Consider the following 26,537-nt stretch of genomic DNA (forward strand, 5'->3'; position numbering starts at 1 on the left):
TACCTTGCCACTGTTCCAGAGGCTCACAGAACAGCAGCAGCTGGTACATGATACTGGTCTCTCTCTTTGCTTTCAAAACACCTTATTGCAAATGCATATTGACCACTTTGGATTTGGGATCAGCTCCTCCATGTTTTGTAGCTGCCTTCTGGGATTATACAAGATAATGATGATAGGACAAGAAATTAATGCACTTACATGCTTCGTTTCTGTCTCTGAATTACCACTATCATAAAAATGGAATTTAACTTGAAAAACTGTGGTGTCTGAATACACTTTTGGCACCCTCAGGTGATCTGTGCTGTGTACCCTTGTAATAAAGTGCTGGGTGCCAGACACTTGGTCAAAGCAAACTCCCCATCTGAGCCTTCCAAGATATACCATCAGTAATGCTCAGAGATGGAACTGCTAAAACAGTCAGATTATCTGCTTTCCAAACAAAATAAGTAAATATCCAAAAATGCTAAAGTTGAAGCTGCTTCCAAGCACTTTTACCTCACACAACCAGCACTTTTGGAAAAAGCCCATTGACCTTGGCAGCATATTCAAACATGGCTGAACAGTTCTTGAGCAATTTTTCCAATGAATTAGGCACAAACAGGCATGTCATTGGGCACACATGCAGTTTTTTCTATCTCCTCTTTCTCCTTAAAAATTAATAATTTCTAAAAACTGCCGTGCAAAGAATATCACAAGAAGAAGAATGTCCTAATGTATTACTGGCTCATGTCTGGTATGTAAAATTACTTAGCTAGATGCTTTGCAAACTCTGCAGAATTGGGTTCTGACCAGAGACCTGTTAGTCAGATGCATTTATCTTTTCTGACATTCATCTTAATCACCGAATTATCATAAAATGCATGTGTGAACTGACTGCGCGTACTTTCATTACCAAAGAAGGAAAACTTGCAAATTTGGAAACATTGACAGAGTGTATTAAACTCAGTCAATGACTTTTAACAAATCTAAAGGCTACACGAGTAAAGCAGAAAATAGTGATAAATTTATTACTTTCTGTGCATGAAATCTGTCTATTCACTAGTTTAAAAACACTTTAAGAAAGTGCACTAAAACCATCCCACTTCTAGAAATGTAATCTCACAGAAATCTTCACCTCTTACTTTATTGCCAGGAGATTTCAAGGGTTTTCTCTCTTGCCTGACAATTGGTTGTCAGACATTATTAATTCAGTGCTATCCTTTCCTTGGCTTGTGCAGGGAATCAGCATTATATTGATGCTGCTGCACTGACAAGTACCCCCTACTTGGCTGCCTTTCTCCATTTCCTCACCTGTCCCATCAAGTGCCATTTTTCATTCACCTCCATTCAGTTCACCAATCATTCTTTTCTGCACACACTCCTTAACTCACAAGATAGCCTTCCTTATTTCATTACTTCACCTTTCTCTCCTCTTCTCATACTTCTATTTCTTCCTTTTCCCCATGGGTCATAAGAAAAAAAATCTAAACGTTTGAGAAGACGGAGAAGGAGAGAATAAAGCACACAGTGTTATAAGGCAGCGTCTCAACTACAAAAAATTATTACACATCCTTACTTTTCAGCACACATTATTTTTGTACAATGCTGTGACTGCCATGAAAATCTCCACTTACCTTGTTCCTTCCCACTTTCCCATATAGCTAACATATTCCAAGAGCTCTCTTGCTTTAGCATCATGCATTGATGCTGGAAACAGCTTTGGGCCACTATGAAACAGTCCACAACTCAACCAAAATGTGACACAATCATCTCTATACTTTTATCTTATAAAAGGCCGTGAGAAACTGGGGTAACCCAACAAACCAGCAGCAGAGCCACATATGTTGGCCAGATCTTTTGAGGTTTTCAGCTGTCCCTTGGTCAGTGCCACACAAGGAAAGTGGGAAAGCCACCTATAGCCTGAATGGAAGTCCAGTCATCTTGATGTTACACCTTCACCTGGAACTTCAGCAACACAAATAATGTGGCACTGGCTTCCATGGGGGCAATAATAATGAGTATTTAATAATGTTTTATTACTTCCATATAATACCTAAAAATTGTATAGAAGCCTGCTTTCTTGTTGTTTAGAAAATATCCAACAAAACTTGGGGCTGAGTATAGACCAATATAATTTCTAAAGACTAGCTAGACACAAAGTAGTTTTTATTAAATAGTTTAAACAGAATTATGCTATTTTTCCCAGTGGAATGCTAAATTAATAGGTTTATATGGTTTTATTTCAAACATCCCTTTGCAGCATTCATTTGGTTTGTTTTTAATGGGGCAGTAAGTTAGTAAGCTATTCCACACTCTATTATTCATTAGCAGAAGTGCAGACAATTAATTATTTTGGAACTTTTATTTAGAATTAAGAGAGGAGGGAAACGTGAGAGCAGTTGAAAGCAAGATTTCTCAGGAAAAGAAACCAAACCTCTTTAATGCTCTTTAATGTTTATTTCTATTTGGTTTGATGTTTATTTGGTTTTTTTTCCAGTTTACAGTAAGTGCCTTGTTATGGTCACATGAGAAGTCATTAGAGAAAAGAAGAAAGCTTTGTAGGGTTTATTTGTTCCAACAAAAGCCAGGGGAATTAAATAAAAACAAACAGAACATAAAATATGTAAAGATAGTACAGGTTGAAAATTAATAGCTTATTTTTAAAAAGGAAATTTAATAAAGCAATGCCTTTAGCTATTTCAAAACTAGAAAAATGATACTTAAACATGTAGGGAATGTTGGCAAGTTTTCTTACCTGAGCTGGAGTGTGAATAACTGGTTATTATACGTCTCATATTTTCTTTATTTTCATTTATTCCTCAGAATGAACTAGATGACAATGTTATTTTACTATGCAACTGGAAATATAATTTTCTTTCCAAAATATCACATCAATAATATAGATTTTTGTTGTAGGATTTCCAAATCAAGGTGTTATCTCATGTTCATGGTATCTGTAGATCCAGCACATAAACCTAAACAGCCACAGTTCAATGTGAGTGAACTCTTGATACAACTTGGCACTCCGAAAACTCATTTTTGTTGCTGTAATATGCTGAAGGAAATAAAATTAAAATAAAAATGATGCACCAAAGAAAATGCTCATCTCCACAATAGGTAATTTTGATTAAACAGAACATAAGATAAACCTATTGCTTCAGGCTCAGTATAAGTAGTACAAGAATAGCACAAATGCTTGATTTTTGATTGTTTTCACTGAGAAGACACATTTGGTGTGACAGCCGTTGTGGCAACAAATACTCAGTTTCAGTACGTACTTGAGTATATAGTTATGTAAAAATTGTTGATGCATGAGAGCTCACTGTGACACCCTTACAATGTCTATTTCATATGATTGTTTTATTTCATTCTTAAATGGAAAGAAATTTCAAGTGAGTAATACTTATCTGTCTTAAAACTTATGTTAGTTTATGAGTGGTGCTAAGATGTTTTAATAGCACTGTGCATAGAACAATCACACACAGAACTAATGCTGAAGGAGTAAAAGGTTTCATTTAATTGCATTTTCATGCTTGGCATTCTTTTAGTTTCTGGGCTGCTTAAGCAAATTTGAGGGTTGAAAATTATTTTTAATTTCTTTCCAATTATCACTGGGATTTTTTTTCAAACAAAGTTTTACTTTGGACTTTCCCATTTGAGTTTATCTATAGCTTAAAAATTTCTAGAAGAAAAAATTTTTAAATATAAAAAATACTGGTCATTAGATTTGTCTTATCTGTATACCATACAAGTCTTTGATAATTTTGCCTCCAGGAAGAGAGTTGTGCTCTTCAGGGGAATTGATAAACAAAGCAAGATTAATGAAAAAGCAAAAGTGACCAAGGAATCTCAGAAAATACTCAAAAATTTATAGAAGTTTAGCATGAAGACCTTCTAGAAGTTCCATCATTGGCAACATAAATAATGTATTAATCTGAAGCATTACTTAATTTTGCAAAATAAAGCCTTTTTTTTTTTTTTTTTTAATTGAACGATCCAGAATGAATTTGGTTCAAGCTATAATAGTTCTGGGAAGTGCCAGCTGAAGTGCACAAATACTCTTCCTAAGCACCAAAGTGAAAAATTTCAAAAATTCCCAAAACCTTGTTTCCTGTTATGTATTAAAACTCATAAGGGGGGCATTGATTCTACACCAGAGAGGACACATTCAAATTTTCTTGTCTTGTGCCAAAATAGTATTCAGTATGTCAGCCTAGAAGTTGCTGTCAGCTCACTAGTCAGCATCCATGTCATGGGGTGCCAAGTGGCTTACAGAACGTGGTAGAGCCAACAACACGGTCCTGACCCTTGAGTTTTCATTACAGAGGTGGGTGATGGAGGCTCTCCAAGAGGGAGGAGAGAGTAAGAGCCTTCCCTAACCGTGTAAAGAGCTCCCCCCATAGCTACATTGAACTGTGGCACCCACCCAGAAGGAATACAACTTTTTCCTGGCTGACACACTTCTGTCTGTCGCCTAACACAGTTTAATTTTATGAGTGCAGGGAGGGGCAGAAAGGATGGTGCAGAAGCAATGGGAAAACTCAACCCTATCTGCTCTTACACAGCTATTTCCTGGGAACAGCCTGAGGGCAGCCCTTAGGAGAAATTCTTGGGAGTGGCAGTGGAAGAGAAACTCAGCATGACCCTCAACACACACTATCAATCCAGAAAGACAACAGGATCCTGGGCTACACCAAAAGAAGTGTGGCCAGCAGGTGCAGACAGATGATTTTCCTCCTCTTCCTTGCTCTTGTTAGAGCCTTCTTTAAGTACTGAGTCCAGCTCTGAGGTCCACAGTACAGGAAAGCCATGGGCCTGTTGTACCAGATCCAGAGTAGGATCACACAGATGAGGAGAGGCCTGCAGCACTTCTTCCATGGCAAAAGGCTGAGAGTGTTGGGGCTGTTCAGTCCATAGAAGAGAAGGCTCCAGAGAGAGATCTTAAAGCAGTCTTCCAGTACCTAAAGGGGTGCTTACAGAGTTAAAAAGGAACTTTTTATGAGGGCATGTAGTCATAGGACAGGCAGGAATAGCTTTAAACAGAAGGAGAGGAAATTTAGATTAGTTATAAGGATGAAACTTTTCACTTTGAGGGCGGTGAGTCATTGGAACAAGTTGCCCAGAAAGGATGTTAACACCCTGTTCTTGGAAGTGTTCAAGGCCAGGTTGGACGGGGTCCTGAGCAACCTAGTTTAGGAAGGTGTCCCTGCCCATGGCTGGGGGGTTGGAAGTAGGTGATCTTTAAAGGTCCCTTCCAACCCAAACCATTCTATAATTCTACAAACATATCCACATCAGACAGCTCTAAATTAGTCTAGGCATAGCCAGCCATTCAGGTCACATTCCCTCCAGCTCTCCTACCCTGCTGCCTGAAGCCAGCTCCCTTCATGGTTATGTGGTCTACCTCAGGTTTAGCTCATCCCAGTTGTGTGTGTGTGTACCGGCTGCACAGTGCCAGATCTGTGGAAAGATGGAAGTACTGGTGGAGGTCTGGAAAGCTGGGACACAGCCTGAGGCTATATTCTGGAGGAACTAGCAGGCTCAGGTGCCACCCCAAGGCAAAGATGCCTGTCTACTGCCTCCAGTGCCTCTCCCAGGGGCATATTGTGGAGCAAGGACAGTTTAACAAGTTCCAAAATGTGTAGTGATGAGGGGAAGGCAGAGAACATAATGTAAGTCTGCAAGAAAAAATTGCATATCTTCTTTTAGTTCATATTGCTTCCCCTCCTGTAATCTCTCAAGATCATAAACTTTCCAGAAGGCTATGCCATGTTTGAATGCTTTGACATATTAGATACGGTTATGTGGGTTCAGCTCCTAGAGCTTCAAATGTTTATGATCTTCTAAAGCTAAGGTTAGAGTAATTTATTTTCACAGAAGCCTGAATCTTTTCGTGTTGTACATAATAGTTCTTAATAATTTCCTCATTCATCTATGTTTAAAAAAAGAAATAAAATCTGAAATTCTGTGCAAGACATAGGTTCTTGTGTAAACAGGGCTCTGTCATTTACTCTACTGACAATCATGGCACCATTTTTTTAGTAAGATGTGAGACATCCTTCATGATGGCTTCAGATAGATCTCTGTTGCCCCATCTTCCTGGATGGTGAAGGCAAAGGGGAACCAAGCAGAAAGCAGACCTGAATTTCAATAGTCTTGACAGAAAGCAGAGAAGATATTTATATTCCCAGCAGGTGGACTTCCATGAGATCTAAAGCCAGCCCCTCAGATGCTGATCTTTTCCACTGTGCTACATCACTACTTCTCAGTAAACTCAAGGTAGAAGGGTGACAAAGGTTACCCATGCACACAGACTGAAAAGCCCTCCTTCTTGAAGAATAGCAGGTATAATCACTTCCTTGCTATAAATTTAGGTGGAAAATTTCTCAAACCTCAGACACTATAATCTGCAGCTGCTTGGCTGTGCTTCAGCCACTTGGCAAAATCTCACATATACGGCACCAAAATTGCATGGACACAATAATGGTTTTCCTAATACATGAGCTGTACTCCCATGCCCAGAGTACAAAAAGGCAAGAGAAGAGTTACCAGACAAGTCCTACAGCTAACACAGAATTGATAACATCATTGAATCATTTTGGTTGGAAAATACCTCCAAGGTCATCAAGTTCAGTTGTTAACCTAGCACTGTCAAGTCCACTGCTGCGCTGCTAAGTTCTCTACTCCCCAGACCAGGGAGGAGATTGTACCGGCCGAGCTGTGGCACAGCAGCTGACAGCAGAGGGGCACTTCCCAGATGTGCCGGGGGCGTCCAGGGAGCGTCTTAGCAAGAGGCAGCGGTGGGCAGCAGGAAGGCAAAGCACACAAGGAAAAGAGGGACTTTTCCCAGGGACAAAGTCTGAACATTTACTGTCTGCAGGGGAGCCATAGAGAAAAGATGAGGAGCAAGGGGATACAATAGCATATAAAGGGGGGTGGAACAATAGGGTGGGGACAATACAATAACCAATGAGGGGGAACTTAAGAGGGAACACACTTGTGAGGGACACACCAGCTAACGAATGGGGAAGATAGTAAGGAGGGACTCTTGTCCCTGATCCAATCACCCACTGCCGAGGGGAGAACTTTCTGGAAAAAGGGGAGGGGTCAGTGGGTGACGGACAGGAACTCAGGGAGGGGTTAACAGAAGGTATCCAGGGAAACAGGAGAGGAGACAACAAACTGGCAACTCTCACATATGGGGAGGGATTACCAGGGGAGGAAGGGGAATCCCAGGACCGAACCATTTAACAGGTAGAGGTAACAGAACAAATGAACTCTGACGGAATGGAACAACACACCTCAACAGTCCACCACTAAATCATGTCTCTAAGTGCCACATATGCATGTCTCACCAGTGCCAAGAACAGGGTGATGACCACTGTCCCAGTCCTGCTGTCCGCACTATTTCTGAGGCAGGCCAGGATGCCATTGGCCTTCTCGGCCACCTGGCGCATGACTGGCTCACTTTCATCTGGCTGTCAACCAGATTTCCGAGGTCCTTTTCTGCTGGGCTGCTTTCCAACCACTCTGTCCTCAGCTTGTAGCGCTATACAGGATTGATGTGATCCAAGGGCAGGACCTGGCACTTTGTCTTGTTGAGCCTCAAACCGCTGGCCTTTTCTCATGGATCCAGCCTGTCCAGATCCCTCTGCAGTGCCTTGCTGCCCTCCAACAGATCAACACTCCCATCCAAGCTGGTGTCATCTGCAAATTTACCAAGGGTGCACTCAATCCCCTCATCCAGATCACTGATGAAGATAATTATCAGTCCTGGCCCCATTACTGAGCCTTGGGGAAAAACACTTGTGACCCATGGCCAACTGGGAAACCCACCAGCCATCGTAAGTGGTATCAAAGTCTTTACTAAAGTCTAGATAAAGAATATTCACAGCCTTTCCTTCACCCCCAGAGGGGTCACCCTGTCATAGAAGGAGATTAGGTTATAAAGCATGACCCACTTCTAAGTCCATGCTGGCTGGGCCTGATGCCCTGGTTGCCTTGTATGTGCCAGGTGCTTCTGCTCAAGGTGATCTGCTCCATGACCTCCCCCAGCACTGATGTTAGACTGACAGGCCAACAGCTCCTGGATCGTTCTTCTGGCCCTACTTGTAGGGTCTCCTTTCCTTCTGCAGGGTTTCTCTGCAGGATGATGTGACACAGCTTCTCTCTCTCCTTTTCTTCAGAATGTGTCTTCCAGATTGACTTCTCAGGAGATATATTCACCTTGTATTGTCTTTCTTTAGTGATTATCAATGTCTTTTACTGTTAAAGATTCTCCACAGTTATAATGTCCAATATGTTTCCTTGTGAATAACCACCAACAAATCACTAGGACTACCATGTTTTCTACATGGGTATATGACCCATGACCAAGAAGCTGTGAAGGGAAAACTAACTCGCAAAAATCTTCACTCTTGTGACTAGTGACAGGACTTGAGAAAGCAGCATGAAGCTGAGTCAGGGAAAGTTTAGGTTAGATATCAGGAAACTGTTTTTCACCCAGAGAGTGGTTGAGCACTGGAATCAAAAGGTGTTTAGCTCCAGAGATACTCCCACCAGCACCCAAGAGGCACAATATTTAACCCTTCTGGAACAAAAGAGTTTGGCCCTGATACATAACACTCAAGCCTGAGACTTTCCATACTTGAAAAGAGTGTCTGCCAGAAGAACCATGTCGGACTTTCTACCACCTTTGCAGTGATCTCCCATTTTGACCAATCCAGCAAGGTCCCCAGAAGGCTTTGTGGACAATTGTTACTGCTGTGGGATTGATAGCCTGCTTTAGTTTTCTGATTTTCTTAACTTATGCCATTCTAAAGATAAAATATTATTTCAACTATCTGTCAGTCCTCAACTGGATAAAGCTATGATTTACACTAGTCTACAGAGCATGAAGGTAAAGGCCTAATGGACACACAATTTTACTGAAGAGTGGTGCTATAATTAAGAAAACATTCTTCACAGAACTTAATTTAACTTTTAACATTTCAGCCTTTTTTTTTTTGATTGAATAATATTTGAAAATATTTAGCGGTTATATTGCTCATCTCTATTGCTAGACCTATAAGTAAAAATTGTGTATTCTTTTGAACAAGAAATTGCTACGATGGCTACTGAGAAATCCAACTGAGAAACCACTTCAGTTTGAGAAGCTTACATGTCTTTTCTGATCTTCCTGAGAGCAAAGAAATCTGACAATGAAACAACATAATGAAAGGCTTAATCGTTACTATCCAATACACCCACACCTGGGGCCCTAGGCTGGAAACTGCAAAAAAAGGGTGTAACAGGCAGGTACACCAGTCATTGCTAAGACTGTTACATGCAAGCATGCTGCAGAACAGGCCTACTTGGGTGGTCATATGAATAAATCAAATCCCTGGAACTTTTAATTTTGCTGCTCTTGAGTTTGACTACAACTGCATTGGGGTGCAGAAGAAATTGGGACGTTTTTGTGACTGTGGCATTTGCTTTATCATGCCCCTACATCAATGAACTGCCATTTTAAATGGCAGCACAGGTTTTACACATGCTATCATAGGCACAGCTATGTGAATGACTATCCTTTACTGACATTCACATGTAGAACTAACTTAGTGTATGGAAGCAATTGCTTTATCCAGCATGAACCATGGCGGGTTACTGTAAAATTCCTTCAAGATGTCAGGTTGGGAAGTTCAAGAGAAAACATAAAACACTTTAAAGATTTAAAAGTCTTCCAGTCTAGTACTCCACAAAGTTATTGTATTGGCATTTTAATGAATAATAATAAGACAAAACAGATTAGTGGTTTATCTCAAGTGCAGAACTGTGATCACTGGCAAATCTTATTGGTGTTTTTTTCTCATGGACAAAGGGTTGTGAAGAGCTGACCGGATCAGCAGAAGTGTGTAGCTGGATATATTCATGTGGCAGCCAGCCCAAGGAAACAGTGAAGCTGTTCTTGCAAGCAGTGAAGATACTACCAATAGAACTACTCATTTCAGGATAAATGTCCTGCTGTTAGCATAAGTGTCATCATGTGGGCATCCTCCTCTCCTCTCCTCTCCTCTCCTCTCCTCTCCTCTCCTCTCCTCTCCTCTCCTCTCCTCTCCTCTCCTCTCCTCTCCTCTCCTCTCCTCTCCTCTCCTCTCCTCTCCTCTCCTCTCCTCTCCTCTCCTCTCCTCTCCTCTCCTCTCCTCTCCTCTCCTCTCCTCTCCTCTCCTCTCCTCTCCTCATTTAATATTAAATTAGTTTAATATTGCAACTAAGACTTAGCCAGAACTGAACTGGTATGTTTGTACTAGGCTATGGTTGGGCATACAGCACAAGAAAATCTTCAAACTTGACTATGCAGCCTGCAAAATACCTCATCTCCTAGACCACTTCTTCCCGCCACCATCTACAGTACTAGAGGCTTGGAAATCAACCTCCTCTTGCTCCAAACAGTAGAATACAAAGTACTAAATAGGAAGAAAATTAGATACTTGCTTTCTAAACATTCGTATTTGCTGCTGTATTACAGTATAGCTGCTGTATTGCCTCCCTGCTGCAAGAGAGTATATACATCCCAGATGATATTTTATTGCTGATCTGTATGGATAGGAAAATGTTTAACATCCTTTTATGCAGCTGGGTCTGCATGAAGGCCAAAAGTAACTCAATTGTTAGCATTCTGAAGTAGAGTACAGAAAATTCACATTCTAATAGCAACCTCACTGTGATACTTATGGCTGCCTACAATAGCATTAATTGGTGGTTTTTTCCCTCCTTTAAAGGCTTGTGATATTCACATGACACAAAAGTCTCTTAAAAACTTTATAATGGAAGGACCCTTTACAATCTCTCAGCTATGGGCCATCACAAAAGAAAGTGCAGTTATATATTCTAAGAACTTAAAGTACACAGTGATTTTGACATATTTTGGCAAAACTGAAATTTCAAATACATAATTGCAGATTTTAAGAATTGTGTTTCCCTGCAGTAGCTTGTAACTTGAATGTCATTGAAAAAGGGAAGTCAATGGCCAGTCAAGCCATCGCTGATGCTGTAACTCTCTGAACATAAGTATTTCCATTCTGCTGATTGGCTGAAATACCCTTGTGAATTATTGAAAAGAATGGCCAAATAGGTAAAATGTTATTGACATAATATTGGAAAAATGAGCAAAAGACAGTAAATTTTATGGCCACAATTTCTTTTACTGTAATATATATTTTAAATTTAGTGAGACAGTAATGATCCAATTTTTGGAGCAGTTAAAATGTTTTAAAGGAGCCACTTATGAGTAGAATGGTTCAAAAAGTTCAAGAGATTTTAAAATGAGATCTTCAGGAATTTTGTCTTCAAATTTGAACTCATGATTTGAAAATGTGCATGAAGTTATTCACATAAAACAGAAGCCAGAAAGATAATTAAATGGGAAATTAAATCAAACCTTATGTCAGAAGCATCACAGTAATGAGATCATATTTATCCCTTTATTTCCTCCTGCTTCAATTCCTTCCTGAAGTTCTCAAAGGAAGTAATAAAAAACATGTTCTAGCAAACTTCTGTGGTTTTAGATACAGGGACATTCTGTGGTTTTATATACAGGGCTGAGCTCTTCCATGCATTCATGCCACAGATGTGCTGTGTTATTCTTCTTTTCTGTTAGTCCAAAAACACTTTTGTAAACCACCAGTACATAGAATATTATGACACCATCACACTGGAATAGCGAAAGGCCATGGTCTGAGCCAGTGTCAAGACTGAACTACCTTAATTCTTTGTTCTTTCAAGTCAGGAATATAGCAAAGTAGAGAGAGTTCATCAGTCTTTGTGTCCTCTCTGCGCTGAAAAGAGACTTTTCTTCTCCAGGATCTCATGCGTAGCCAGGAATAATAGTGGTGTCTATTACAAATCTGAAAGATATACAAACTGTCTCTGCAAGTGACATTCACACATGTGGTTCTTCCTAACACAAGCAGGATTTTTTTCTGCTTTACTCACAGTATTTGCTGAGGATGAGTCAACAAGAATTAGAAAAGCAAGTAAATTCTGATATACTTTTTATAATGAGAGCAACTTTTACTTTAAACTGACATTCAAGTGTCTTCAGACATTAGGACAGATTTTTGTTGGTTTTTTTTTCATTTTAATAGAAGAATAAATTAAGTAATACAACAAAGTCTACTACAGGAAGGGGACCCTTATTAAATCAAAATGGAACTTCATGTGTTTTTGACTGTTTGAGCCTGAGGCTTCTCCCAGGTGCTAGTAATATATTGGCAGCCAAAGTCAGGCAAAAGTTCAAGAAAACACTTCTCTCCTTTTAAAAATCTGACAAGCAAAACTTCCAGTTACTGTTTTGAATAAATGATTTATAGCCAGCTTTCTTAGGAACAGTTATCTGTCAACGATATTTTTCTGTGGGTCCACCTATTGAAAAATCTGTTCATTAGCTGCTTTACCCAGTAGTGAACCATATAGTGAAATACAATTCTTTCTTTCATTCACATCATATAACTTTTTTTGCATGTTCATAATCACAAAAAAAAAAAAAAAAAAAAAAAAAATAAAGCAGTTACTCAACCCTAGCAGAAAAACTAACTTCTGCACTTCAATGCATCCATGGTCCAATTTTTCTTTCTTTTGACTTTTACTGTTGTGATTTCTGTTTTGCTGAAGTACACGAGAAGTCTGGCTGAGCTACCATTTTCCAGCCTCCACCAGAAGCCACAGCTTTGTGAGACTTTTTTAATATACTCTTTATGGTTGTTCAGTTCTCTCTTTAAGATCAAAAAGGATGTTGCTTTGTTGGTTTTGTTTTCTTGTTTAATAAACAAATGTAGAATGTATGGTTTCAAATTGCAAATCCTTTCTTTTAAGCTTAACTCATTTTAAGGCTACTCTACACATCTAAAGTAATATGCAGAGGTCTCAATTTTACTGAGAATATGCATACTCATATTATTTAAGGATGAGATTGTTTTAATAACACTGTGCCCAATCAAGTATGCTATAAATCATCACAGGAGGCACAGTTAATAGAACAAAAATGACACGTTAAATAACAAATGCTTGGAAATGCATTTAGGTCGCTTATAGATGTAACCTCTACTTTCAAGACTTATTTATTTCACTGTTAAATCTATATGACCCACAATTAGATTTTCACAAGAACACCTATTATTAAAAAATAATTAAAATAATCAAATAATCTGTGACGTTTGCTTCTTGTACAGAGGTAAAGTCAAGATCTAAATGTTAGCTATCTAAGAAACTCCAAAGGCTCCCAAATTCCCAAAAATGTCTTTTTGCTTTGATCACTCCTCAAAATGGAGAAAGAGACAGTACACCAATTCACTGTATTGAATGGCATTTTGAGCATGAAGAATGTGGGTATCTTACAGAAAGAGACAGAGTCCTGGAAATCTAAACAGTGGGCATATCTAGGGTATATTTTCAGGAAAAAGTCAATACAGCTGTTGGTTTTGTAGTCGTTCTTCCTTTATTTGGCTACTGGTCATTCACATTTATGCTTGCTTGTTGATTTTGTAGTCGTTCTTCCTTTATTTGGCTACTGGTCATTCACATTTATGCTTGCTTGCAATTTAAAATCTTTAATGGGTTCCCTATTTTGCACTTAGAAAGCCAAGAATAGTCTTAGATACGTGATAGTTCACGCTGACATGTACATCTAGGCCATAGCATTTGCAATATAAAAGCCTCTCACTATTTTAATATTTGACACATGTAGTAATTCTTTATTGTCTTGATTGGGTTAGATTTTAGGGCAAAAAAGATCCTATGTACCTCCTTTAAAGTGATAGAGATTTATTGGAAAATTTAATTTTTGTTTGAGTTTTTGTTTTTATTTTAAAGGGTGGCACTATTTCACAATCAGAATCTTACAGTCTCATTTAAAAGATCTGTGATGTGGTACAAATTTCTGAGAGGCAATTTCTTAAATGCCGCTGTAACTAAACTGCATTACATAAATTTCTGGCTTCCCTAAAATAGGAGACATATAACTACAAAAGTAGATAGGAGTAGGCAATATGTGGGGAAAAAAAGGGAGAAAATCTAAACTTAGGTGTAAAAGTATTACAGAATATTTAACATGCTGCTTAAATGGAGACCAGACAATGATCTGATTTCCAACTATTCTTCTTTTTTCTTTTCTTCTATTTTTTTCAAAAAGGAAGTGTCTGAAAACTCGGTTGGGAATGACATACAATAATACATACAAGAGTGTAAAACCAACTTAATCTTTGACATTTGTAGATTACTGGGTTAATGTGCTCAGTATATGTGTTTTCACCCATTCTTCAATCCACCATAAGACATTTTCCTAGTAGAAATTACACATGTAAAATATATGCCAGAAGGGCTGGATTACACTATGATAAAGTTCTAAGGAGACATTGCTCCGTATTACCATATGCATCACTGGGAACTGCTTAATGAGACTTCACAAAAGCAATCAAGTAAATGAAGGAAATAACTTCTTTTCAAATAGTAGATCTTTCCATAGACAAAATAAATTATTCAATTGAAACCTGTTTCTGAATTCTTGGGTTTATTCCCATTTTAAATATCAATCACTCTTTCTTGCTGGGGATAATTTCCTTGGTCTCAATAAATTACCAAAAGTCATTTTCATTTGATACTGATATTGAATTTTCTTAGTCCCACAGATTTAGCATATATTTACCAATTTACAAGACACTTTTTTAACAAGTGCCCAATTCATGTTTATGTATGGTTAATGAGCAGTACAGCATCAGTTTACATACAGTATGTTTAAAATTAGCTTAGTCTGATAAATTGAATTTTTCATAGTAATTGCTGCTTTTTCTAAATAAATTTATCATATTCTGACCACAAGAATGAAAAATGGTCTGACATAGTCAGTTAATTCTGGGTGTAACTTTGTTGCTTCATCTTTTTTTTCTGCAAAATTTGTTACAAGATATAGTTTTCCTGCATAGCAACATTAACTACATTAAACTACACTCTGGCCACTGTGTCAGATGAGAAAAACACACAAAGGGATTCTAGTGCTCAAAACTCCTTCAGTGCAGGAATCAAGAGATTCTTGGCTGAGACAGCTTTCCTTGACTTGATTCCACTGAAAACCCAGTCATTAGATAGGGGAACCCTTCTATCCCAGAAAAAATCCTGGAATCATCCTCTTGTACAGAGCAACTTAATTCCAGTGCTAATTCAGTTGTACACCCCATTGATCAGATTCATTTGATTAGGTGCACAAAAAGCAGATAAATAAAAAAAAACTCCAATATTTGGTTTTTTTGAGCTAGCCCTACTACTACTTACTAAAACCTACCATAAACATTGTGTTTTCCTGATGTGTGTTAACTGTCTTGTACAGATAAGAAAAACCTCTGCCTTGGAGAAGGAGGAACAAGTAAGAGTGGATGATGTTTCTTCATGTGGAATCATAGCTAACACCTCTGAAAGGTATTGGGAAAGATCAATTCAGACAAGTAGAACTGAAGGATGCTCTAGAACTTTCCCTACTAATAAACTTGGATTTAACCATCCCCTAATGAGCATCCTCAAAAATTAAAAAAAAAAAAGAAATATTTTAAAACATGAGATAAACATGTTTATAGAAATATTTTTTAGTTGTCTGAGAATTTTTGAACTTTTTACACAAATTTTAATTTGTTTGTCGGTTTCTGTTATAATCAAATATTCAAACTGCTGGACCTCTGCACTGTGCACATTCCAGCCAAAACAAAGGAAGAATCGTGGTAGTGAAATATAAAAATTTCCAAAAGAAACTAGAAATAGAAAAAGGGGAAGAAAAACCCCATAACACTTTTCTCTGGTTTTGTTTTCTTTTTTCTGCTGGGAAAAGTGAAGACTAAGATAATTTTTTTTTTTTTTATTAAATCATTTGAAACAATCATTTCCTCTCTCTTCTCTCAGGGGAAAGAAGATAAGATTTTAATTTTTTTTTTAATTAAAATAAGTTTCATTTTAAACCTGTCAGTTCTGACCAAATAATGATGAAAGTACAAATGAAAAATAATGTATTTTTTTTTAATGGTAAATGTATTTTTTTAAATGGTGAAAATATGTCTTTGCAGTATAACAAGAAAAGAGAAGATATTTCTTTTCTACACAGTGGTTCACCCCTAAGTGCAGTAGCATGTGGGGCTGGGGGCTGAGAAGGACCATAAGTCTGATTTTTGCTATTTTGCCATATACGCTGAATCTTCAGAGAAGCTGAAGCTAAGCATCCAGGGAATAGACCCCCTTGTGATTTAGCTCCCACATCCCAAATCTTGAGGGAGCTTGTGATCTCCATAGTCTCATCAAATACACACAGCTGAGTATTGCTTTTGGGGCAACTGGTGAAACTGGTAATAGGGGAAAAAAACACAGCAAACAGGAAATCTGCAGCAAGGGTGCAAAGAAAGAGGCATGATGTGAAGAGCACAGAGATAAGTAGCAGGAGTGACTGAAGAAAATGTTTCAGCACAACCAAGGGAATATGTGGAGCCTTTCCAATCAAAGAAGTCAGAGGTTGTTAACGGGTGGGACCTGCAACTCAGGGACATGGTAGGAAGGAACTGCTTTTCCACCTGCATTTGTACCTTCAGGAACTTAACTTCTAGGTAATTCTCTTCTGTACTTGTAAAACTTCATATGAGACACTAGATGCCTTCTGAACAAAGCACTGCAGTATTGAAGCATTTTTCAACAGCAGCCATGTCACACCTGGAAAGTACAAAACTCACAACGGTGTAAAGAAAACTTTTATGATTACAGATTTTCCTTATTTTTGTTTTACTGAAGATCATGCCTTGATATTTACATATTCCTAGATATTCATAGGCAGCTACTCTTAAAAGCAAATGATGATTCATACCAACATTAACCCAGTGTTTACTATATATAATTATATCTATAGTACAAGTGGTTATTTATGCATATATAAAATTATGCGTGTATATTTTTATATAGCTTTATATATTGAAATTAATATTCAGCAATAAAACATAGATTCACTAGTGCCAATATTTGTTCAGTGCATAGTGCCTTTTGGTACTGAGAATTTGTCTGTTTGATACATGAGGATTGAAAACATTACTGGAACAGAATCCTGTATGATAAGTTTAAGAGGCTTCTCAGGCTGTGGTTTGGAAACCACTGAAATGAATGCCATGAAGCAAGGCCAATTTGAAATGAAATGAAGAGCCTTGTCTATTTTATTTGCATTAGATATCTTTGTTGGTTTCAGTTATAAAGAGTGCCCTGGAACTATTATATGTTTATGTTATAAAGAGTCCCCTGGAAGAATTGAGTTCTAACAAGGATCAGTGTTCACTATTCATTTTTATCAGGATTTAAACTTTGAAAGTATCCTTGTGGTTAAAGAAGAAAGTCAGAACCTCACATACTTCATACTTCAAGCAGAACGCTCAAGATAGGATTTAGGCCTTTGGCACTAAGGTTTGTTCTGGTTAGTAAACTATATAAGTAGCTCGACTTACCGCTTATTTCAAACATAGAAGAGGTTCTTTAGTTAAGCAGAACTATTACAGCTTCTTTTTTGTTGTGCAAATATTTTAACCATCTCTACAATTCTGACAGTAGCTTATGTATGATCTCATAGAAATATGTTTGAAATCTTTTTTTCCCCTTTTTGATTCCTAAAGCTCTGAATTCAAGGACTGTCAAATAGATTCTCTTTTTTTTCTTTTTTTTTCTTTTTTTTTTAAAGGGGAATTCAGAGTTTTTTGTAATCATCCAGGCCCTTTTGACCTATGATGACCTATGCAGTGGATATTTTTTCACTGGTTACTTGCATATTGTTTTATACTGGTTACCCATCACAGACTTAAGCAGATAGTATAAATTTGAAACAGGCAGTCTAGCAATTGGTCCATTCACAATTCCAAAGAGAAAGAGTATCTGTGTACTTTTCAGAATATTTGGCCTTCACATTTACTTCTGGGCAAGAACAAAGCCCAAGATGAAGTAATTTTTTTTTTTTTTTTCTGAAATGTTAATGCAAAGTTGCACAAACAATTGTTTCATCCATAGAGCGCTGAGACTTAATAATGTTCTCAGGTGTTACTTAGGGTTTTTTCCCAGGATATCACGAAGTCATTCAAGATGAGGAGCTTTAAAAAATATTTCCCCTGTTATTTTTTAATCTTAGAGAATTATTTTCTTCTGTAATAGTTTATTATTTCTACTGCTCCAGTCTTAGGATGTAGGTGCAGATTTTTTGATCTGATTGCTTGTTTCTTTGAAGTCTCCTTGAAGGAACTGAAGTTAGACTGGCAGATCTGCTTCTTTTTGTGATGCACAAAGAGCTGGGAGGTTGGCTTACACTTTGGATTACACTCCCAGGCACATGGTATGACCCTTGGGGAGTCCTGTGCAGGACCAGGAGCTGGACTTCAGGCTCCTTGTGGATACCTTCCAACTCAGCATATTCTATGATTCTGCAAGATGCTGCTCACAACTAAAACAAAATTAAATTTTAAAAAATAATGTGTTCAGGAACTACAGCATCTACAAGGAATCATCTGAATTCAAAAGACACAGAAACAGAGACACAAGGTCACTTCAAACAGGGGATTCTAGACTGTATTTTCAGATACAGAGTATAAAATTCAGTTTCATTAATGTGTGCTTTAGGATTAATGTCTCCATTTTTGTTTATACACTTTAAAGAGCTCAGTAACCTAATTAGTCTCAATAGTCCTAATTAGCAGCTTCTCTCACTGCCATCCAGAATGGAAATAAATAGAAATGCTTAACTTAAGCACCTCTGGTTTTCCTTTTTCTACTACTGAAAAGCGTTTTGAGCTTAATCTTTTTAGGTACATCTTTATCTTCGGCAATATATAATTATGCACAATGTTGCAGTGTTTGAGCATAGACACAAATATTTTTCTATGGTGGAGCTAGTTTGGGGGAGAAACAATGAACTAAATATTTGCTGTGTGTAACTCAGTGTTAGGAAACTCCATTGGGAACTCAGAGATTTGGATTCCTTTGAAGAGTGGTATGAAGCCTCATTTCCACACTATAGGCGACCATTCTGTGATGGTAGATAGAGTGGATCTGAACTCTGAAGATCTGAACTGTACACTGTCCACCATGACAAAAAGGAGCCAGACATATATGGACAGGATGTTGATTAGAGTTTACACTGGTGCATGTAATTTCTGTGGATCAGACCATCCCACTTGTGGAGTTGGCAGAGGATGTCCAAGTGGCAACAAATGCGTACAGACTTGGCAGCCGTCCTCAGGCTCAAACTGTCAGACATTTAGATTAATCCTGCCTTCACTATGTTGGAGTATAACCAGCAGACAAGAAATCTATAATGAAGACAGCTACAATCTGCACCAGTAACTGACCAGTGTGTACTCTGCTCTTCAGCAGATCCTAAGAGCAGGGCTAATGACAGTGTATGATTGATAATTACATCTGTTCTTTCTCTTCTGTCTGCCTGTTCAGCAGAAAGTGTCTTGGCTCTCTCCGAAGACAGGGAGAGCTTACTTTTTACATGCAGCCACACATGTTTTCAAAGGTATCATTTCTCCTACTGGAAGGGTATAACATTCTGATGAAGTCATTGACATACAACTTGAAATATGACACCATATGGAATCTGTTCTTTAGATTTCACGCACTTGTCACAAGAATGACTTGTGACTTTCTGTTAACTTCTGTTTTCAGACTTGTCAGTCTGAAAATAAAGTACCAACACAGTGGTTTCACTGCTTGCAACTGATTTAAAATGTCTCTATATTGCATCATTTGAATTATCTATTAGAAACAAAACACAGTGCTGTTTGGTCAAGTATGTTCAGATCCTTCTGTTCTACAGTGTAAGACTGCAGGCTGATAGGCATTTATCACTTCAAAAGAATCTCTTGTAAATCAGACTGAACACTGAGATCAGCCACCTAATTTATCATCAAGTACAATCAAAGATTACAGTTCATCAAATAGCAAGAGCAAAGCTGGTTTCTATAGGTTTTTTCATAGCTCTCTTAAATTAAAGGAGGCTTCCTTCACTTTGATAATATGTAAATAATAAATAAAACTGTCTGCTTATACTTTTCTTACTAGCTTTTGTAACAACCCTGTGGTGATGAAAACAACTATCATCTGCTTACTTGTATAACTGGCATGGTTTTAAGAACTCTCAAACCCTCCTTCAAGGCATAACTAAATGTCAACAGAAAGACATATTTCCCACCTACACAAGTAAGCTCATAAATTTTGATTGGAGAAATACTTGGAGTATATTTGTTCTCATTGACAAGAAATTCACAGCCTTCCTATGAATAGATCAAAAAAGAAAGAAGAAAGTTTGAAAAATTGAGATACATAAAGCAGGACTTAGGCAAGAAGCTGTTATGTCTTCATCTGTGGATAAATTTGCCACCACCTGAAGACTTCTTCTCAGATGTCATTAAGACCACTTTGATTGTAGTGGATGACCTCAAAGTCTGTAAGTTACACAATTACATAGTTACCTAGTCATTCAATCCATCTACAGAAGTGTGATCCCTCTAATATGAGGTTGGTCACTGTTGAGGTTCCTTGAGTAATCTCAGCTGCCCTTGATGTGCCTGATCCTGTTGGTTATTTGAAGCATCTGTTCTTGAACCATCATACATACTCCCAAAAACACACAGCAACCATTGCTACTGCCTCTGCAAACAGAAAGACATGAACCATTTATTATGAAAAACATGGTACTGCTACTTTGTTTTGCCACTCCTTTTCAGAGGACTCCAAACCTGTGTCTTTCAGAAGCCAAAGAAGCATTCTGCTTCTTACCTACTTAACCTTACTGACAGTCAGGCTGGAAGGGAAAAATATAACATGTTCTTTTTCCTTGGCCTCATGGAAGATACAGGATTGAAGAGAAAAAAACCCATCATCTACATAAAGAAAGCATAAGGATTATAAACCAGCAACTAAAAAAGTAGGCAATAGACAGGTTTAATATTTTATTGATGACTATGTATTTTTACCTACTAAACCCACTTTTTTTGGAAGAGATGTCTAAGCTCAAAAATCTAAAGGACAAAGGCTCTTTCCTCCATGATGCTGTGGGAATTTCAAACAGGGTGCCTGTACACTCAATGCAACCTTTTCTTGTTGCCAAGCCTAGAAATCCAAGTGGTCCCTTTGACATGTGCTTTTTTCTGTTCCTGAACCGTCCAAAAACTCCCCTTCCCCGACAAAAACACCCAAAAAAAACCAAAAACCAAAACCCAAAAAAAGAACCCACCAAAAGAAAAAGACAAAACATAAAAAGCAGAAAAAACACACAAGAGCTAAAAAACTCTTTACAATTATGCACCAAAATGTTGCTAATAGCTTAAAATGTAGTCATCTAATACTTTACAGTTTAATGAATCAGATCATAAATTACTTGTTCAAGATCACACAGGAAATCTGTGCCAGTAACTGAAACCCTCTCTTCTCATAGCCTAGTGGTTTATCTGACCCTGAATTTACTTACTAAAAGCAACAGCAGACAGTTCACTTACATCACTACATCTATGCAAAACTGTGGTATATCACATTAGATTTACATGCACAAGAAAGACTGCAGCCATCTCTGTACTGTATCACTAATATATGTGTATATGAAGGAAAACTGCTTGAAGGGAAAAGAATATCCACTACATTCCCCATGAACCCTGCTGAGAATCACAGTTATTGTGGAGTATGTGAAGAAGAGTCTTGACTACAAGAACTGGGAAGAAATCATAAAACTAGTTTCATGACACAACTGATATTCTCTTCCTGCTCTCCACACCTGCTAGATTGCTCTATTCTGATCCTCAAATTTACTACTGTTAGCCAGCAAAGGTCATTTTTTTTTCTGAAGCTTGAGTTCTTGAATAATGATGTAAGAATAAATGGCTGGCAAGAACGACACAGTGACAATATTGTGGTAGCCAGAATAAACACAGATGAATGAAAGAGCCTGCACCTGAAATATTTAATATTGCACTGTGAGAAAATTCTGGTTTTCAACTAATTTCAACTAATTCCAAAAACTCATGGCTTCCTCAGATGATTCAACCAAAAAGGTACTAAAGAAGGCAAGGAGGATTATGACATAAATGGTAGTGAATCATGCCTTAAATTCCATCCTTTTCAACACATGGCACAGGCATATTTGAGGAACTACATTAAGGGATTTTGCCTGTACTACTCTAAAAGCACAAGTGCCCTTGTCTCTATCTTCTCAGTTCATGGAAAACTAGGTTTGAGTTATGAGTTTACATGCAGAATTTCCTGAGATGTTTCAAGGAAGAAGTGGCTAGGTGCAATGCACATTTTTTACACTACTGTTTGAATTTTTTCACTTTTTTTTTTGCTTTTTATGTCACAATTAAATAGTGACTGAAGCAGGAAAAGGCTCCCCTGTTCAGGATTTGAACAGTGAGTTACATCTGCTTCTCCATCAAGTACATAAAGCTGTAGTATCTCTTTCTTTGCAGGAAAGCCTAATCTGCTGTGTCTTTTATTCCCCTCGTTCCCAAAACACAGTTCCTTACACATTCACTCTTGCATTTACACAAGACAGAAAAATTACAAGGGAAATGCCGTGGTGCCAATGAATTTTCAGTGATCTGACTTTAGGGTACTGCCTGGCCACATTGATTTTAGTCCCCTTTGGGGAAATTCCTCAAAATGCCAACTATCATTTAGCCTAATCAGAAACTCCTGGCTCATGCACAGCACTTCAAGTCCAGGCCTCCCTTGAAAGTCCTAATGCTCAGTTGCTGCAAAACTCCTTCTTAAGGTGCCTTGATGAATCTAGCTCTGGCATTACTAACTGAAATTTAGAAAGATTTTTTGTCACCAAGTAAGTGATGGGCATTTTGACAAGCAAATGCCAACTATTTTACATTTTACTATAACATTTCTTTGTCCTTTGGAGTATGAAAGCAGCTGCTCTTCTTTCACTATCCAGATGGGCATATCTCTTACTAAAGAATTTGGAGTTATTGCACAGCATTTCAGAGCAGAAAAAAAAAAGGAAAATTAGTAGCTAATTGCTCCAGTTTTCCTTCCCACTTGCCTGACTCGAGTCTCTCCTACAAAAAAAAAAAAAAAAAAAAGAAAATTTTGATCAATCTTCAGACTGTGTATGGCACAGAAAGGTTGTACTAGAAGTGTTTGATTTTAGAAACCTTCACTTTAGTCTTATGTGGGAGTTGCTTTGTGTTATTACTCACATATACATGCCCAAGAATAGCATTTAATTTTAGCATGTAATGAGAAAATAAACCTCCTGTTTACTTTTGTTCACCACTAATTAGATATAATACATTCCTCAACATTTGGCCAATCATAATTGCATAAAATTAAGGAAATTGAGAGAATGTTCATAAGGAGGCAAACACACAATTCAGTGAGAGTCTCTCCTCTGTCAGGTAAGTAAATTCCATCCATCTACACACCCAAACTAACTTCTCTCAAAATCAGTGGAAGGGCCTCCCTTTGGCCTCAGTGGCTTTTGGATCAGATCCAGCCTATTCACATTAAAGTCAGCTCAGGACTTGAGCTAGATCATGATGTAACTGAATTAATTAGCATTAAGTTATGAGAAACTACTCTCCATTACTACAAATTGCTTGTAAAATAGCCAAGCTTTACTAGCATTAACGATTTCAGCAGTGTTAGATGAAAGTTTCTTTTCATGAATATTACTAATTGCAACTTTAGGGCCAAGTTTGGGCTTTCAGATTCCCATTCCCATTTTACATTAAGAAGTATACAAAAGCATGTATACTACCTCGTTGCTACCAGCAGCTTGAGATGGACAGTATCAAACCCATTACCATCCCTTGGACTGCATGATTTAGTGTGTTGGACCAGCATGAAGTTCCTATTCCTCAGGAATTTTGCACAGCCAGAAAGTCCTTTGCTGTGAACTTCTAGTCTGTTTGGATTTGGTGCTCTGATTTCATATATATAAGAGAGTTTCAAGCTGGGAATTTGGTGCTAGGTCTCTACTTCTGGCTCAAGCCCAGCTGTCTACATTTGGAAATGTATTTGATTTTGGAACACAATTTTCTGGAATGGAATGTCAAGAAAATGCATAATCAAGAGGGCATCATAGATAACGAGCTACAAAAACCTGTTTGTCACCCTCCTCCCACAATGGAGAAGAGCCTTCTACAGCTGCTAATTAGAAAATTAGAACACCACAAATAGATTATATTTTACTGGCAGCATAGCATCTTCCCCCCAGTGTTTTGAAGTACTTTTTGAATTGTTTGCTGTCAGCAAAACAAGTGCGCTACCTGCGATCCTATAGACAACAAAGCCCGGCAGCAGGATTTCAGTCAGGTGATGTCACCCAGGTAAAATTGTACTGACAAGCTTTTAATTAAAGTTTTCCCACACATCTTTCTGCTGGTCCCCAGGAGCTATTATTCATTATGTGCCGACTGTCAGCCAATTGTGAGTCGGGAGGGAAGTGTTTTATTTTCAAAGCCCTTGCTGACAGCTAGAGAACACTTTGTTATACAATCTGTTTACTTTTTTCACACACACAATCTTGCTAAAGGGGAAATGGTCATGCAGTAGTGTTTACAGTTTATGGCAATAATTAAATGCATCTGGCAGAGCAGTAGCTGAAAGGAGGTCGGTGTGGGTGTGGATGAAAAGCCATAAAATTCCTCCTATAAACAGTTACCTTCACCTTGCAGAGCCCCTAGCATTTTAAGACAAAGTTTCTTTGGGACAGGGCAGGTCTAAACAGGTGCTCATATTCTGAAATGGGAATACATGGATCTAGCCATGTTGCACTTGATGCTAAGAAACACTGTCCAGGATTCACAGTAACACTGGTCTTGTCAATTATTAGCACAGTTTGAACTTGTTACAAAACAGCTGTTTGTCCTTCATGATGCTAAATCCCAAAGTACTTACCTTCGTAAGAACAAATGTACAAGGAGAAAGAACTTGCCACTAGATAAAGGCAGAGGGTAGTGTGGTGTCCCTGTTTCACCAAAGGGACAATACTTTATGCTTAATACCTACAGAGAAACAGCAGCTCTTCCAAAAATTTTAATAGCTTAGATAAAATTCCTTTTATCTTTTATGACTGGTGATGATAAATATTTATTTGGAATTATGAAAAACTTTTAAATCATGGTAAAATCTTGTAAGCAATAATCACTGCATCATCTGAAGTACTTAATACTTCTGTTTATTAAGAGCAATAGAAAGTCAACAACTATGCTTAAAATGTTAATAGATTAATTAAACCTGGTGTAATATTCACATAGAGAGGTAAAAAAAGAAATTGTAGGCTACTCACTGCCAAACTGTTGTGAATCCTGTGGAAATCCCTTCCATTGCAAAGCAAAAAGACTGGAAAATAAATTAATTAGTCACAAATTAAATACCATCTTTTACTGATATTATCATAAATAGCTATGTAAATTATTGAATGGATACACAGTTCCATTGTTAACAAATTAAAATTTTTAATTGCTGCTAAATGTTTTTAAATAACTATATACTTAGAAAAAAAATCTGAGATGCAAAAAAAAAAAAGGAAATTAACAATCTGGTCCTTTGGCATTAACACATCAGCATATGAATACATCAGTACAGATTTCATTAATGAAAAGGAACATACCAAAAATTCTGATTGCAAATTTCACTCATGGGTTTCACTTTGCAGGTTGTGCTTTCTCACTATTCCTGTATTTTTTTTTTTCTCTAAAAAAAAATATTTCATTATTTTGGAATTTTACTGGATGGTAGCAGCAAGATTGCACTTTTTTCTGTCAGAGACAGCAAATAAATTCTGAGATACTGCACACTTACATTCAAATTAACATATTTGTGATCATAGTGTTTTCATCTTCCCAAGCTTTACAAAATCAACAAAGTAAGCAGTCATTAAGAAGTTTATATTAATCTTTAAGATCAATGTTATAAGGGAGTATTATCATTTTAAGTTCAGCATTATAAGCACTAACAGCAAGATTTATTAGAGATTTCAGAAATCAAAGCATAAAGATTAGGTGATTTTGCCTGAGATTTATGGGGTAGAAAAATTGAGGAAGATTTTGCTTCAAGGTTCAAAGCTTTCCATCCACTCAGTGACTATGGCAACCAAAGTTCTTGGGGTACAATGCTAGTCTTCTAACTGAGAAGGGGAAAAGTTCTTTTCAGCCAGTATGACCATTTCATTCTCCTCTCCCGTAGGCCTTGTACCTCAGAGATGTTGGGGAACTACAAGACAAAAGGAGCCAAACATCTTCAGACAGAGCAGGTACTTCAATCCAGCAGGGATCATTCCTTCAGGCACAGAGCTGTGCTAATATGATTGCACGTCTTCCTGCTGGAGCTAGTCCACACCTAGGTGATCTGGAGTGATAGCAAGCAACTGTCTGCAACTGCCTTCCCAGCTCCCTCCCTTCCTCTGTGATCCTGTGCTCAGGGCTCTCATCTGACAAATGAAAGGTACAAGGAATACCACTGGCTCATCAACTTTTACATGTAAAAGGAAACTGTCAGACAAAAACACTCTAAAAGAT

At 37.8% G+C, this 26,537-nt stretch overlaps 2 long non-coding RNA genes across 4 annotated transcripts in view; one reads left to right on the forward strand and one right to left on the reverse strand.

Annotated features, from left to right (window-relative positions):
• Positions 1 to 7,763, reverse strand: part of LOC135306522 (uncharacterized) — a 21,554-nt gene extending 13,791 nt beyond the window's left edge. Inside the window, exons 1-4 of one of the 3 annotated variants that reach the window (XR_010367336.1) lie at positions 7,335 to 7,763; positions 2,735 to 3,034; positions 1,401 to 1,463; positions 4 to 148 (exon numbers count right to left, since the gene is read on the reverse strand). This is a non-coding gene — a long non-coding RNA (uncharacterized LOC135306522). Of the gene's footprint in view, positions 1 to 3; positions 149 to 1,400; positions 1,464 to 2,734; positions 6,728 to 6,991; positions 7,066 to 7,334 lie in introns of those variants that run through there. The other 2 variants (XR_010367334.1, XR_010367333.1) reach the window with 2 other exon arrangements.
• On the forward strand, positions 7,169 to 26,537 carry LOC135306534 (uncharacterized). The gene is made up of 3 exons (XR_010367339.1): positions 7,169 to 7,233; positions 15,338 to 15,426; positions 26,206 to 26,537. It is a non-coding gene; the product is annotated as an uncharacterized LOC135306534 (long non-coding RNA).

This window comes from Passer domesticus, chromosome 1, assembly GCF_036417665.1.
Source record: "Passer domesticus isolate bPasDom1 chromosome 1, bPasDom1.hap1, whole genome shotgun sequence".
Classification (NCBI taxonomy): domain Eukaryota; kingdom Metazoa; phylum Chordata; class Aves; order Passeriformes; family Passeridae; genus Passer; species Passer domesticus.